The sequence below is a fragment of the Erythrolamprus reginae genome, chromosome 4 (genome assembly GCF_031021105.1).
Source record: "Erythrolamprus reginae isolate rEryReg1 chromosome 4, rEryReg1.hap1, whole genome shotgun sequence".
In the NCBI taxonomy this organism is placed as follows: Eukaryota; Metazoa; Chordata; class Lepidosauria; order Squamata; family Dipsadidae; genus Erythrolamprus; species Erythrolamprus reginae.
This window is the reverse complement of record NC_091953.1, coordinates 39,381,974-39,397,860: the sequence shown is the minus strand read 5'-3', so window position 1 is coordinate 39,397,860 and position 15,887 is coordinate 39,381,974. Positions and strand designations below refer to the sequence as shown.

General features: G+C 35.4%; 1 protein-coding gene across 6 annotated transcripts in view; it reads left to right on the top strand.

Moving 5' to 3' along the window:
• CBLB (Cbl proto-oncogene B) overlaps window positions 1-15,887 on the top strand; it is an 80,641-nt gene that overhangs the window by 12,194 nt on the left and 52,560 nt on the right. The gene's annotated exons all lie outside the window — the stretch shown is intronic.

The following is a 15,887-nucleotide window of genomic DNA, read 5'->3' as shown; positions in this document are numbered from 1 at the left end:
ACCTATTTGATGTATTAACTTCATTTATAGAAAACAATTTTTAAAATACTGAACACTCCTATTTTGGATAAAGTTAATAGCTAAGTAGATAGTTAAGAAATGTTGCTTTGAGAAAGAAATGCTGAAAAATGAGGAAAACCTTTCAACTTTGAGACAGGAAAGTGGGTGGCAAACATGAAGTGGAAGAACTTAGTACTTTTATCCTTTTGTTGCATGAAAGGTTTTCTTGATTTCTGACTTTAAAGTGGCCTAATCCATCATTTCATATTTGAAACAGCTTAGGTTCTCCCCCCCATAATAAGTAGAATAAAACATCAAATGGATATACACAGAAACAGTTTTATATTTAAATGTTGAATCACTTGTAACTAATTGGCTACTGTTCAGGTAGCAAGCTAAGTAAATTGAAATTATTCTGCCTTATATTTGTTTTATTGTTTTGCATCATTTATAAAGCTAGTTAAATTTTGCTTATGTATAAGTGTTGTGCTATGAGAAATGAAAATGGAGTCCACGTTTCGGCCAGCCAGGAAGGACATCTCCGTGATGTCAAAGTTGTATTATTTATAGATCCACGGCTCTTCTGGCAAGGTGACAGCCAGGTGGCGGCGCTTCTCGGTGTTCACCTGAACACCGAACCCGAACTTTTGCCAAACTTCCGGATTCGGCGTTCAGGAGAACAGTGAGAAGCCCCCCGGCTGCTTCAAAAGGTGACAGCCGGGCGGTGGCGCTTCTCGGCCGAACCCGAACTTTTGCTGAGCTTCCGGGTTCGGCATTCGTGGTGGCAGGTTCGTAAGGTGAAAAAAGTTCGTAAGAAGAGGTACAAAAAACCCGAATCCCGGGTTCGTATCTCGAAAAGTTCGTAAGATGAGGGGTTCATATCACGAGGTACTACTTTATTTCCTTACCAGATTCTTCACTGCCTTCAACAATGGCATAAATTCTAATGTACATTAATTTTTATATCATAATGTGTTTTATAAAGTTTGTCAAATTTCATTTCCATGGGAATCATATGACCCAGATTTTGGGTGCAGTCTGTCGGCTCTTTTGTGGTAACCAATAGAGATTGATTGATTGTTTGATTTGATTTGATTTATATGCCACTCCTCTCTGAGGACTCCAATGGCATCTGAATACCTTTTTCAGGGCTTTCTGGCCTATTCTACCAACAGCTAATTTATGATGTATTTTATGATTGCTTGTTCCTTTACTGATGATGATAGATCCTAAAATATAAAAGCCATCAACAATTTGTATATCTTAATTAGCAATTTTATATTGGCATAAGTTAGACTGATACTTTAAATTGCTTTCCAAATCAAATATCTTACAAGGGCACTGCAAACCAAGAAGAAATAATATAGTGGAGAAAAGTTTAGATTTCCTTTTTTTTTTAATGACCAAGGCAAGATCTGGTGGAATATATTAACAGAAGCATGATGATAATGTTATTGTCATCAATAGAGGAAGGATTATTTTTGTTTTCTCACACATGAACAAAGATTTTTTTCTTTCAAATATCATTTAAAGGAATTTTATTCCAATAAAACTGATATAGTAATTTATTGGATAACACAATCTTATGTTGGAAATGCTTAGATTAATAACACAACCCATCTATATTCTGAATATGTTTTTAGTAACTTAAACTTTTGAATTAATTAGGAGTCCAACTTATTAACAAAATTAAAAGTCAATAAAATAGATATTTCAGATTCTGTTCATATCTCTTTAATATAAAAATGTTAATAAAAATCAAGAAATGGTTTCAGTATAACTTACTATAATCATCTATGCTCCCTGAAACTGATGTATTTATGGCTTGTTGAAATGGTAATGGGACACTATCGTTAGAAACATGAATGAGGAAAAATCTTTGTTAAGACTAAAGCCATTCTCCTTTATATGTCGATAAACTATGGCTGGCTTGTTATCACTTAGCTCAGTTTCTGAGCTCTTGACTTTTCTGTCACAGATAATTGTGTGTTAAGCCTAATAAAGCTGCAAATATTTTGCAGTACAACCTATCGTTTCCCATTAGGTATATATACACAATCACTTAATAATTGGTGCCTAAGTATTGTCAGATTTCAAGCAAATGAAGCTAACCTCATTGAATAACTTACTAACAACATATTGCTTTAATTTTAAATATGAAAGAGTGGCTATTTATGTAAGATGAAAGTAGATGAAATAAACAAATATGTATGCAGTCACTTTGAAGTGGCACATTGTTTGTCTAGTTCTGAAAGATTTTATATGGTAGTGTTTTTTTCAGTGTCTCTGTATGTGCTCAAGAAAATTAATGATAATTGCTAAGAATCTTTATGTTGATTCTGTCATTAAAACATCTTAATTTTCAAGTTTTTTTACAATAGAGTTTGTACAACAATGTTTTTACACTTTTTCTTTCATCTGCAAACATCAAAATATATACTAGTTCAACTATATAATAAAATGAAAAGAATTAGATGATCTTTCTTTAATTAAAAATAATGAAAACCTTGGTTGGTGTATTTGATGATTGCTTAATTTATATCTGTAATTAAGATGAAAAATATGGGAAGTGATTTTAGAAAAATATACAGCTGTAATTGAAAAATTGAATGAATATACTCACTGACATTTTACTTTTAACATATTTCAACATACATATATTTGATCTTAATTTTAATGATATTAATATATAAAGGGGATGTAATATAATAAATATGTACTTCTTACATTTGGTATTCCACTGCATAATTTAAATACACATAAACACAGATTCTGTATGTGGAAAAAGTAAATATACCCTAACATTTATCATAACTCAAAATACATAAAATCAGAATTGGATGCAAGACTGGATGCTAATGATTAAAATATCATTATAGAAGATCTAGAAAAGCTTAATCTTATTTAAATATTTATTTTGATTTGTTTCTTATTGTGTGTGATATTACCATTCCTAGATTAAAAGATCTCTCTGAGCCCTTCTGAAAGAAAGTTAAAGATGCCCGTGATCCTCAGAAGGGATTTTAAAAGATTGCCAAATAATTGGATCTCAGTCATTCCACTGTCTGAAAGATCAAGTACAAGTGGAAAAGATTTAAAATAAGTTTAGATTGTCTCAGCAAATTCACCCTAATAATATAATTCCAGATGTTGAAAAAAGTCTCTAAAAATCCAGACTTTTATTATTTGATATAAAGATAACTGTCCTCATTATTAATATAAAAAATTATGAGTCTACTATTGGAAAGGACTCAACAAATTAGATCTAGGCAAATACCACAACTTCTGGAATAATATGCTTTGGTTACATAAGGCAAAATTGTATTATTTGGCCACCTTCCTAGAAGATTGGTTTAATGAAAACTAATATATCATTTGCCAGAAGAACCTCTTATCAACTGTAAGCATGATAGTGGAAATTATGTGCTTTGAAGCTACTTTGCTGCATCAGGGTCTGGATGGCAAACCATCATAGAATCCACCATAGAATCATCATTGTACCCAAGAGTGTTTGAGGATAACATGATTACTACACCTGTCAGAAGTTTGAAGTTAATGAAAATTTGAGTCATTCTTGCCATATGAGTATATCACTAAACATTCCAGGAAATGAAGGTTTTGAAACGGTCAAATTAACATTGAAGTTTAAATCACATTGAGATGCTAAGGGTGTTTTGAAATGGGCTGTGCATATAAGGAACTTGTCAAACATTGCACAGCTGGAAAAAAGTGTATAGTGAAATGGAGAAAAATGCCTCTCAGTTAATGTCAGAGACTGGAAAACAGTTATAAGAATACCTGTTTGAAGTTTTTCTGCTAAGGAGACAGTGCTGATATTAGAGCAAAAGGTATACTTTTGCATACAAGAGTTTGCATTAGTTTAATCATTAATAATCATGCAGAAGTCAAATGAATGGAAAACTATGAACTTAAATCATCTAGGTCAGCGGTGTCAAACTCAAGGTCCGGGGCCACCTTGGAAACAGTGAAGGACAGGCCCATCTTCCTGCAAAAATAGAGCTTGGGTGGGCTGCGTGTGCCCTTCCTGAGCTCTGTTTTAACTGGCAGAGGGTTGCAGGAGGCTGTCAGAATCCAAAACGGAGCTTAGAAGCACGTTTTCGCTGGCAAAGCGCTTCGGCCATCATAGGAGAGCCTGATGAGTGATGTTGAGCTGATCATGCTCACCTTGGCCCCCCACGCTCCAACACAACCCTGATGCGGCCTCAATTAAATTGAGTTTGACACACCTGAAATAGGTGAAGGAGGAAAAAATTGATGTATCCTGCATACAAAACCTGCAAAATTTCATAAGTGTAGGTAGGCTGAATAGGAAGATGCAATCCATAATGTGATTGGGTGTTATTCAGGTTTAAAAATGTTGACTACAGTCTCAAATTGCATTTAGTTCTTTTAAAATTGCTACAATGAACCTAAATTCTTGGACTATTAGTTTACTTTAAGGACAGTCACATGCAGAAAACATTGCAATAATTCATAAGAATAACTAATATTTTACTTACTCTTTTATATTTGCATAATTTCTTTCTCTGTACCAAATTGCTTATTCAGTATGCATTCTTCCAAGTGATGGATAATGTATGCTGGACAATAACCCAAGTGGTTTCTCTAGCACATTTCTCCCCCTCTATGTGTCAAAATAACAGAGAGATAAATTTTAAGAGATGGAATCTTCCTTAAGACTTCATAGTTTAATCTGAAATATCCTTTTCCTTGGAAACACATTAAGAAGAAGAGTTTCGTACATATTTTATTTCTCATAATTAAATAGTCATATTCATATAACAATATGGAAATAGTTTGTATTCCCTTGCAAGATGTTTATATGCTTTCCAGCTGTGTCCACAGAATACCAACAATTTTGTCAGGGAAATGAAGAAAGAATTGTGATCCAAACTTTGATACTCATTGAGTGTGTAACTGATGTTATGATGCACAAACAAAAGGGGATAAACTTGCATTGCAGTGTTGTAACATTTGTTACATAATTTTATCTCTTATGTGGGCTGTTATGATTCCTTGCAGCACAATAGTACAATATATTTGACTGATGGATCATTTATTCAAAGGTTAGACATTGTGAGTTTTGCCCTATTTTATAACCTTTCTAGTCACTTTTAAGAGAATCATTGCAATTGTTAAATTAATTTCACAGTTGTTAAGTGAATCTCCATTGACTTTGTCAGAGTCACAAAAGGAGATCACATGACCTGCAATACTGCAACTGTCATAAATATGGCCAGTGGCCAAGTGTCTGAATTGTGATCACATGGCCATGGGGACACTGCAATAGTCATAAATGTGAAAAACACACAAGTCACTTTTTTCAGTGCCCTTGTAACTTCAGACATTAAATAAATTGTAAGTCGATGACTACCTGTATTTCCTGATTTTGTTAGACTGTAAATAAGAGATTGATTGGGAGGTCTTTAGTTGTAATAATACATTTTCTCATAGAAAAAGGTGCAATGTAAATATAATAATAAATATAATATAAAAGATCACTTACATGAAAATTTCTTTTAGATTGTCTGTTAACATTAGAAAATTGATAAAAAAATAACTTCCTGATAATTGGTTGGTTTTTAAACTTTTAATATAATATTCTGCATGGAATTAATAAGCTTCAAAAGTTTAATAGCAGTGAGGAAAAAAGCCAAAGGCAATTAGCAGTATGGTTAATCGTTGCCAGTTTATAGCCAGATGATATCTACCATGTTTTCCTGAAAATAAGACTCTGTCTTATATTTTTTTAAACCCTGAAATAAGTTCTTGGCCTTATTGCCATGCACTCAAAAGCCTGCTTGGGCTTATTATCAGGGGATGACTTATTTTGTGGAAAACAGGGTAGTAAATATGCAGCATTCCTTTATTTCATATGTAAGTTCTAATACCATATGATGCATTATCAGATTATGGTTCGGATTTATGCACCTTTTTATAGTAGTAAGATCCATAAGATAGAGCTAATAACAGTGGATTAAATATCTATTATGCATCTATATTATTGCAATCCTTGTTATAGTTATGAAAAGGAATATAATAAGTAGAATATAGATTTTGCTGCAGTTTTAAACATAAAAAATAGATACCACTGTAAAACCATTAGCTGTTGTGAAAAGGAAACACCAGCCGTACTGGGAATAAGTATGAGTATTTTCAAACTTGGTCTCAGAAGAGCTGAGGGTAAAGAGCTTTTAAAGAGCGATGAAAAGAAAAAGTAAAGGAGACAGTGAGTACACATGCAGATACACACCCTGTTATTGGGTTCTCTTATTATTGTTATTGGCCTGTAAAACTTCTTTAACCTTTCAAAGAGACTTGGATTTGAAACAGCTTATTTTTCTACCAGCAAACCATCTGGTCTCTCAAAGAAGGCTACCAGGAAGGAGGAAGCAGAGCTAAAAATATTGTAAAAAAAAAAAAAAAAGGTTGCCTAAATTTTCTCAGCTGAGACTGGTGTTCTTGAGGAGAGGAGTAAATGGGTTTGTTGTTGGACACACAAATAAAAGTATCTTCTTTATTTGTTTTTTCCTTTATTAACTAATACAAAAAATATAAAACAAAAAAAAAATTACTTCATTTAACAACCAGGCTGCCAGTCACAAGCAAGTACTTATAACATTTAGCATTTGTTAAATAAAACACGCAAACAAACAAAAAGTATATAAACACACACACACACAAATATTTTGAAAAGTAAATTAAAAAGTAACCGCCTCCTCCCCCCAAAGTTAAGGAACATAAAAATACCCCCTCTCCTTTTCTCCAATTACTAACTGCTGCACAAATATTTTTATAGCTTACTTTGGACATTTTTGTTTGGATCATTTTAAAGCATCTCTCTTTAGTTAGAAATTATATTTGTTAAAACCATAGCTTCAAGAAATACTGTATCTATAGTACATATTTCAAAAACTCTTCTTTGTAGCCTTTAACAGGAATAAATATTATATAACGGGGGAAACTTTTTGAAGCAAGGAATGTTGAGTGGGTACAGAATGGGTCCAAAATTAATGACCCCTAATTCCTGTGGTATTGAAATTTGGAAAAAATTATAAAAAATTTTGTGACATCAAAAATATGATAAGGAATTTTATGATTTAATACAAAATGCTATAAAACATTTCATGTGGGTAATTCCTAATATTTGATTGCTATACAGATCAGTATGGGCTATATATCTCTGACTTCTAAAGAAGTTCTCAAGTACTCTAGAAAACGACCTTTGTTGAAGATATTGGGGAATTTGATAAATAAATATCTCTTAAATATGATAACCCAAGGTATTAGTACTCTGTACAAAAAGTTGGGCTTGCAGTATATAAACAAGCTAACAACGAATGTTTGTTTATATTGAAGTACTATAGCTTTAAGAGGTAGTGTTGGAAATTGCCCTAAGAGGGAGCTAGAAAGCATGACAGGTAGAATGAAATAGAATAAGGCATGAAAGCATGAGAGCTAAAAAGCTCTCTCTGCTCTTTCTGCTGATTCACTGTGACTGATGTAGTAAACTCTTTATTAATTTTGATGTATTTGTAAACTGTAATGTATGTCTGATATGTAAGACAAAGACAGGCTTGTTGACTGATTTGAATGTGTGTGACTCGACTGTTTAACTTGACTGTGCTATTTCTAAAGTAAACTCTAATTGAACTGTAATGTATCTGTTTTGAATGACTGAATAAGTACTCATATCTCCTGGATATCTGCCTGAATCCCACGTTTCCTCTGTGCATGTGTTTGATAACTCAAGGGTTGTTCTGCACACTCCTTAACACAAGGCATCACAAGTTGTTTAGTTTGTTTTAAAGTTGTGTTCCTGAGAGCTTAAAGAGATAAGTGTGAATAAATGTAATCACCCCCCCCAAAGGAAATGAACAAAATGTTAAAAAGTTATGATATTTATTTATTTATTTATTTATTATTTAGATTTGTATGCCGCCCCTCTCCGCAGGGGCGGCATACTTACCTGCTAAGTATGTCTAAATTATATTAAGGTAACCAAACCAAACCAGCTTTACAATCCCCAAAGTATTTCGCAACTTTTGAGGACCCATTGCTGTTTGGAAATTGAAAGTTGAAAATTTGACATGCCCTACAAGTCCCTCATGCCTTTCATGTATTGAGTGTTTGGTTGTCTGTTATTCCTGTTCTTATGTGAAGAGGTCACTGCCACATTAGCCACTATAGTTTGTTTTGCTGTTGGTAGAAACATAAATATTTCACATTTCTGAATATTAAAAACTTAATAATTTAAAATGTTAATGCTTTTAATGGTTCAATACAGATGATCGTATCTTGCCTTTTGGATATACATACATCGCCCTTTCATCAGGGACCAAACCCGGGAAGCTTTCTATGAAAATCCAGGAAGTTTTCTATTTTCTTATTTCATTTGAACTGAGCAGAGTAGTCAATAGGTTCAGAACAAGGCAGTCCAAAAAGAGAGAAATTGAATTTGATTTCTTGTGCTACTTGTTCCAAAACCTTTAATCTTAATTTTACATGAAGCAAGAAATTATATAGGTAATGGAAGATACCGTGCTGTATTATTTCCATCACAAAAAGATGAAGGGACTATTTCAACCAGTCTAGAGTATATCAGATTGCAAATAAGTTCATTAAATTTTTAATGAACTTATGAACTAATGAACTAAAATTTTAACTAAATAATGTCTATTTAACAGATTCTTGCTTTTTTAAAGGCTTTTTAATTATATAACACTTTACCTTAATACAAGTTGCCTAGAGACCTCACAAATAGACATTAAAACTCAAATAGTTGTATTATTTATAGTTCACCCAGTTGGTATATTTTTAAAATGATTGTCTTTCAATAAATCTTACAATTTATGTCTATAAACATTTAAAGTTCAATCTTTTCCTGCTTATTAAGAATGGCATTATTATTATTTTGTAGGATTTTGTAGTAGTATTATTTTGTAGGATTTTGTGAAAGTAGCTATGAATTGTCCCAGCAAAGTATTCCTTTTTAGTGTCTGGATCTGATGTTTAATTGTCAAAAATGAGATGATAGAGAAGAAACATAATTTTTGGATTTTGATACAGCCAGTTTTTGGACAGTTTTATGTTATATGCATTGCAACTTACAAATCTTGAATAATTAAAATTTGTTGCTATTGTGAAAATAGCAAATATGTGTATTAAAATTCTATAGCGTAACATGCTGAAAACAGATTTCCTGTTTATATATTTTGTGGTTAGTTAAAAAGCAGGTAAGAACAGTAGACCCTTGTTTCAGTTTATTTTGGCAAATTAACACGAGTGTGTTAACAGACTAGATAACTAGTAATATCCCTAAGTTTAGTTTTTGACATTTCTTTTCTATCTGTTTTAAAGATTTTTAATCTATAAGTCATTATTGAGATTCAATAACAGTCTTGCTATAAAAGTCTCCCATTTTTTGAACATGAAAATGTCTTTTTGTTCTTAAATAATTTTTGTCTTAACCTTGCATTTGATTTTGTCCTTCATGAGATAGATTCCCATAAAATGTGAGTTGTTTCAGTGGCTAAGAAGCTTTAAGCAACCAAAATGGGATTAAAATATAAAGGGAAGAATTAAAATTTTTCCTTCCAATTTTATGAAATGGCAACAATCACTCCTTTTTCCACTGCCAGAAATTTACTGCTAAGGAACAGTGCATTTACCAAGATACTTATGAAGTGAGAACAAATAATTGTAAATTGATGCTTTTGAGGTCCTTAGAATATGTGAAAGCTGGAAATAGAGATTTAAAATGTTATGTAAAAAATTGGGTTTTAACCTTAGGAAATAGCTTTGTTAGATACATGTCTTTTATAATGTAACATTAAAAACTATATTAACAAAAGTATCAATGAAATTTCCAAGAATTCACGCACAATCTGTTTTTAATTTGTTTTTATTGCTTATTGGTTAATAAACAAAGAAGGAACAAAACACAGATAATTCTGAGGCAGATCTTGCAAAAGGTCAGAAGGGTAGGAGCCAATCTCATCTCGGGGTAAGATATTTCAAATGGTAGGAGTGGTGGGAGAGAAGGCTCTGCTTGGCCCTACCAACCAAAATTTCTGGACTGATGAGATCCGCAATATGCCCCTCTGCTAGTGGATGGGGCAGACCAGTCCCATAATGGTGAGACAGTTCCTCAAGTAACGTGGACCCATGCCATGCAGGACTTTAAAGGCAATAATTAATTCCTTGAATTGCACCCCGAAGCAAAATTGTAACCAGTGCAGTTCACAGAGCATGGTGTAACATGGGCCACTCTAGAGGCCCTAAGAATTGCCTGTGCTGCTGCACTCTGCACCAGCTGTAGCTTTCAAATAGATAAGCCCATGTAGAATGCATTGCAGTAATCGAAATATGCAATAACAAGGGCTTGAGTGACTGAGCACAGGGACATCTTATACAGGAAAGGCTGGAACTGGTGCATAAGACTGGTACAAAGGCTCTCTTGGCTGCGACTGCCACCTGTTTTTTGAGCAGGAATTGCAAGTCAAGGAGAATCCTCAAGTTGCAGATTGGGTATGTTTGGAGTTGTGCCACTCCATCCAGAACTAAGGATATTAAATATATTAAGATATCAGATATTAAAGTTCCCGGCACCTAAAACTACTTGTTCTTGCCAGGGTTCAACTGAAGCCTGTAGTTCCCCATCCAGTTTGCCTTGGCCTCTATGCACCACAAGAGGACAGCCACAATGGGGGAATTAAGATTTCTTCTCCCCCTAGGCCGTTACAATGGTATGCATGGTATGTTTGTATGTGTGCTGGTTTTCTATATTAAGGGGTTTTAATTTGCTTTTAGTATTGGATTATTATTGTATATTGTCTATGATTGCTGTCAGCCGCCCCGAGTTTTCGGAGAGGGGCGGCATATAAATCCAATAAAACTTGAAACTTGAACTTGAAACTTGAATGTCACTTGGCTCACCAGGGGTGGAGTTATAAAGTTTAATATCAGAATACTAGTGATACCTCAACTCCTAGCGATGAATGATCTCTCCTAATGGCCTCACTAGATGTTAAAAAGGAACAGAGAGAATATCAAGTTCTTCCTCATGGTGGATATAGCAGCCATGCATGGGTTAATCCTGTCTGCTCGATGATTGGACTGGGCCTGCCAAAGCTTCTATTTATGTTGATGATGTACTTCCTGGCTCCAATTCTTTTCCTCACTCGCTCTACTGGGACAAATTGTGCTACAGCTCTTCTTAGTAAAGTGTTCTTTGGAAATTGCTGCAGGAAAGAGAAAAAGTTTTCATATGAAAGTTTTCTTTCCTCTGTGAGTTGTGTCCATTCTAAGTTACTGGGGAAAATTCAGAAGCAAGAACTACTGCTCGTGCTCCCAAAGGGAGGGGGGAGTTTCCTTTTCAATTTCTTCCCTTTCCATCTGTGTAACTAATCCTCTTCTTCCTTGGACCCTGGGGGTTCTTAGAAGGTAGAAAAAAGTCCCAAATTGCCCATTTCGGTTCTCTCTCCCTTAGAGGGGCAGATACCAGCAGGGAGGCTTCTTATCAGGCGGGAAAAGTCGTGCCTGCCTTTTTGAAGTCCTCTGGTAGCTGGTTGGCTCTTAGAAGGGCATTGGAATGATCGATTGAACTCCCAGAGGTTGCCTTGTGAGTTGTTTGTTTGTTTGTATTTCTAGTCCGCCCTTCTCCAGTGGACTTAGAGTGGCTTACAAGATAAAATCAAATACAAAACACAAAATTTAAGAAACCCAAACGTAAAATCTCAGTCTAAACCCCCCCTGACAATTAAAACCATTCAATTAAATTCATCCAATCACAGTCATACTATCATACTATCATCCGGAGCAGAATGCCAACGCTCAACGTTTTGTCCCTTAATCACTCCTATTGTCCCTAAATTTAGCTGAAATTACTGCTTTGTAATTTGAAAGGTCTCATCCATCTCCTTTGCCCACTACTTCAGAAAGCTCAGATCGTGGCAGCATTAGCCCCGCCCCCTTTAACCTCAGAATCCACACAACCGCAAGATAAAACAGATCTGCTGTTCTTGGACCAACCTGCTCCACAGGAAGTGATTCCTGCCCTTAAGATGTTTATGGGTATCATAACCCGTCAATGGACCACCACGGGATTGGGACCTAGTCCATCGGCAGTGGAAAAGAGGGTCTACAATGTTGCCCCAGATCTGGCTGACATACTACAAATACCATCTGTAGATGCCCCGATTGTAGCTCTTTACACTCTGACCCCGGTACTGGGAGACCCTGCAGAGTCTCTTCGACCAGAAGACCGCCTCACAGACCTTACCTTACAACGCACACACCAATCCTCTGCTTGGGCCATACGGGAAGCCACAACTGCATCTTTTTTCACCAGAGCTTCCCTCATATGGCTAAGGCCACCACAGACCTCCTTGGGCTGAGGTCAAACTCAGCAAGATGTTAGCAAGCTGATTGTGGCAGCGCAGATTACGGTGGATGCTTCATTGACAGCTGCCAGGTTCACATCCTGGTCATTAGGAACAACCCCCAGGCTTCTCTGGGGTATCCACCTTCTCACTGGCAGGTGGATACCCACCATAAATGGAAACTGGCCACAGCATGTTACAAGGGAGAACATCTCTTCGGAAAATGCCTGAACCCACACCAATACACCAATGTTTAGCAGTCTAATCAAGATTGAACATTTTACAATTTTAACTGCATTCTGAAGTTTCCACAAATGACAGAATTAAAAAGAATGGAACACAAAGTGCAAGGATGATCAAAAGGTGCCTAATTTCAAAGCTCTGGTGAAAAAAGATGCAGTTGTGGCTTCCCATATGGCCCAAGCAGAGGATTGGTGTGTGCATTGTAAGGTAAGGTAAGAGTCAACAATTCAAAATAAACCATCAGAATTCAATTTTTGGAAAAGGTAACTAAACAAGTGAAAGCTAAACCATTATATCGATGGCTTGCTCACTTTAATTAGGTCTATATATTCTTTAGTTGCTCTTGATTCTTCTTATTGTTAACTTTTAGAGTGCCTTTGAAAGTAAAGACACTGTAGAAAATATAATAAAATATCATTGTCTTTTTGAATCGCACAGTGTGACAAGCTTTATGCTTTCCCAGAACTCAAAAGCTATGGCCACTGTCTGGCTTAATAAACGTGACTGCCAAAACTCAACTGTTATTAAGGCCAAGCTCTCTTGATTGCATCCAAAGTCTTTTCTCAGAAAAGTATCTGTTAGGCCTTAACTGCAGGCACAAATGGAAACGCTTAGATAAGCTTATAAAAAATCCAAGGACAATAATATTTACTGGAGAAAGTTAAGGATACTACTAAAATAATTCTAGCAACTGCAGTTAACTATATCATTCCTTAAAAAACAATATTCTCTTTACAGTATGTTGTTTCTTGTACTCTCCCCTTATTGGTACTTTGACTTAAGTGCCAAAGTCCACTGCAACAACATCGCCAAAAAGGCTTCAAGAGTTGTAAACCTAATCCTATGAAGCTTCTGCTCCAGTAATCTCATACTACTAAGCAGAGCATATAAAACTTTCACCAGACCAATCCTTAAAAACAGCTCATCTGTCTAGAATCCACACCGCATTTCAGATATAAACATTTCATAAAATGTCCAGAGATACTTTACTAGAAGAGCCCTCTACTCCTCCACTTGCAACAGAATACCCTAAAAACTAGACTTACAAACAAAACCTGTTTCCTAGGTTTAGAAAGCTTAGAACTATGTTGCCTTAAACACAACCTAAGCATAGCCCTTAAAATAATATGCTGCAACATCCTTTCTGTCAGCGACTACTTCAGCTTCAACCACAACAATACACGAGCACACAACAGATACAAACTTAAAGTAAACCGCTCCAAACTCGACTGTAGGAAATATGAGTTTAGTAACCAAGTTGTTAATGCATGGAACTCACTACCTGAGTCTGTAGTATCATTTCCTAACCTCCAAAACTTTACCCTTAAATTATCCACTGTTGACATCAAAGTCCTAAGAGGTCAGTAAAGGGGCGTGCATAAGTGCATTAGGGTGCCTTCCGTCCCTTGTCCTAATGTTTCTCTCTTACTAGTATCATGTGTATAAACCTTGTTATATCTTTGTATACTACCAATACATCCTTGAATGAATGAATGAATGAATGAATGAATGAATGAATGAATTTATTTATTGAGCAGACTAACTAGTTTCCTTCTGTTTTTTGTTTTTATAAGGCTTGTTCTTATTGGCTTCTCACTGAGTGTGAGAGTTTATTTTTATAGTACCAAGGACTTATCAGAGTTGCATAAGAAGTTTGCCATGAAAAAATTGTCATGAGTCCCCAAAATTAAGAGAAGTATAATTTGGAATTGGTCTAGAATCTGCTTCTCTTTCATGTCATGGTGGAAATAACCAACAGTCTTACGGTCTTTATACAAGGAGCTCTACTAGTTGAGAGGATATCAATGCTGATTAGTATAACCCTGAACAAACAGACCCAGTCAGTGCTGTTGATGACAATAAATAGGCCTAGCAGATTCTACTATGTAGCTTATGCTACTATGTGAACTACATTTAGCAACTTGCTATAGAGGAACAGCCATCTGTGCTCAGGTCCAGCACCATGGGAAGTGCTGGTGGTTAGAGAAGCAGACTAATGTATGATGAAGTTCATTTTAACCAGATCAAGATAAAGTAGATGATAAGGATACTTCTTTCTTGTATTGTTAATATAAAAAGAATATTGCCTGTCTGCTGAAATGAGGGAAACTAGTAGCAAATTCAGGAAGTGCAAGAATCAGATATTGTCCATCAGGCTGAATGATTGCTTATCCAAGTTCAATTGAATAGGCAATGCCTAATGCCTTTGGACTGCTATGCTGCTTGCCCTGATGGTTGCTTCGTGTACTGTGCAGGCATTTTGTTCTGCTTGAGAAAATAGGTCTTGCCACTAGTTGCCCGTCACACAACTACCTAGCTCTGCTCTGGAGGAGGTGGGGGAGAGATATTTGGATCATTTCTTCAACTGGCTTGTAAGATTATCTAGAGCTAAAAGCTGTCTATCACATGGTGGCCCCAGGCTTACAGTACTGTACATCCCTTCCAATATGTGCCCGGGACTTCAATTCAGAAGGAGGCAGCTCCTCTTCCTGTCCGTCAATATTTTCCACTTGTCTGAAGAGTGGAATATCTGAATGAAGAGGAAACTACTAAAGCCAAGTTTTTTCCTTCCTTGGCTAGCAGATCTTGCTCTGAACCTCCTGATCTAAGTTACTTAAGCTACTAACTTAGGTAAAGTTTGTTAAGTGGGATTTTACAGAGGAGATCTACTCGTAGCTAGAACCAGTATATGTCTGGTTGAAAGAGAAAAAATTGGTCCTAGTTACATGTGTCATGTATCTAGCAAATAGCAGTGCTATTGTTTGGGGTAGGGAGGTTTTTGGAGACAAGATTATTTTTTTAGGTCAAAAGAGAGCTATTTTCAAAAGCAGGATAATGGAAGTGAATAGGATAATCATTATTTTTTAAAATCTAAGTAAAAACATTGTTCCTTCCACTACACTGAATTGGAACTGAAACTTTAAAAATAAAACATTATTATGGCCATGGAGCTTCATGGAGCAATCAAATTGTTTACTGCTATATTTCAGCAGAAAGCACCAGTTTAATACTGAATGCTTGGTGCTTCGTTTGCAGCACTGGCCCAGATAGAAGAATTCGAAAGGGAACAAGGTTATACTCTACCAAATTGTAAGATATAAGAAACCATACAATCATAAGTTTGGGAGTTATAATTTATAATATATATGCTTTCAAACATGAAAACTTTATCTTTTCCCCCTCCCGCCTTGACTTCAAAAAAGATATTTGAAATTTGCCACACGATAAAGATTCTGAAAG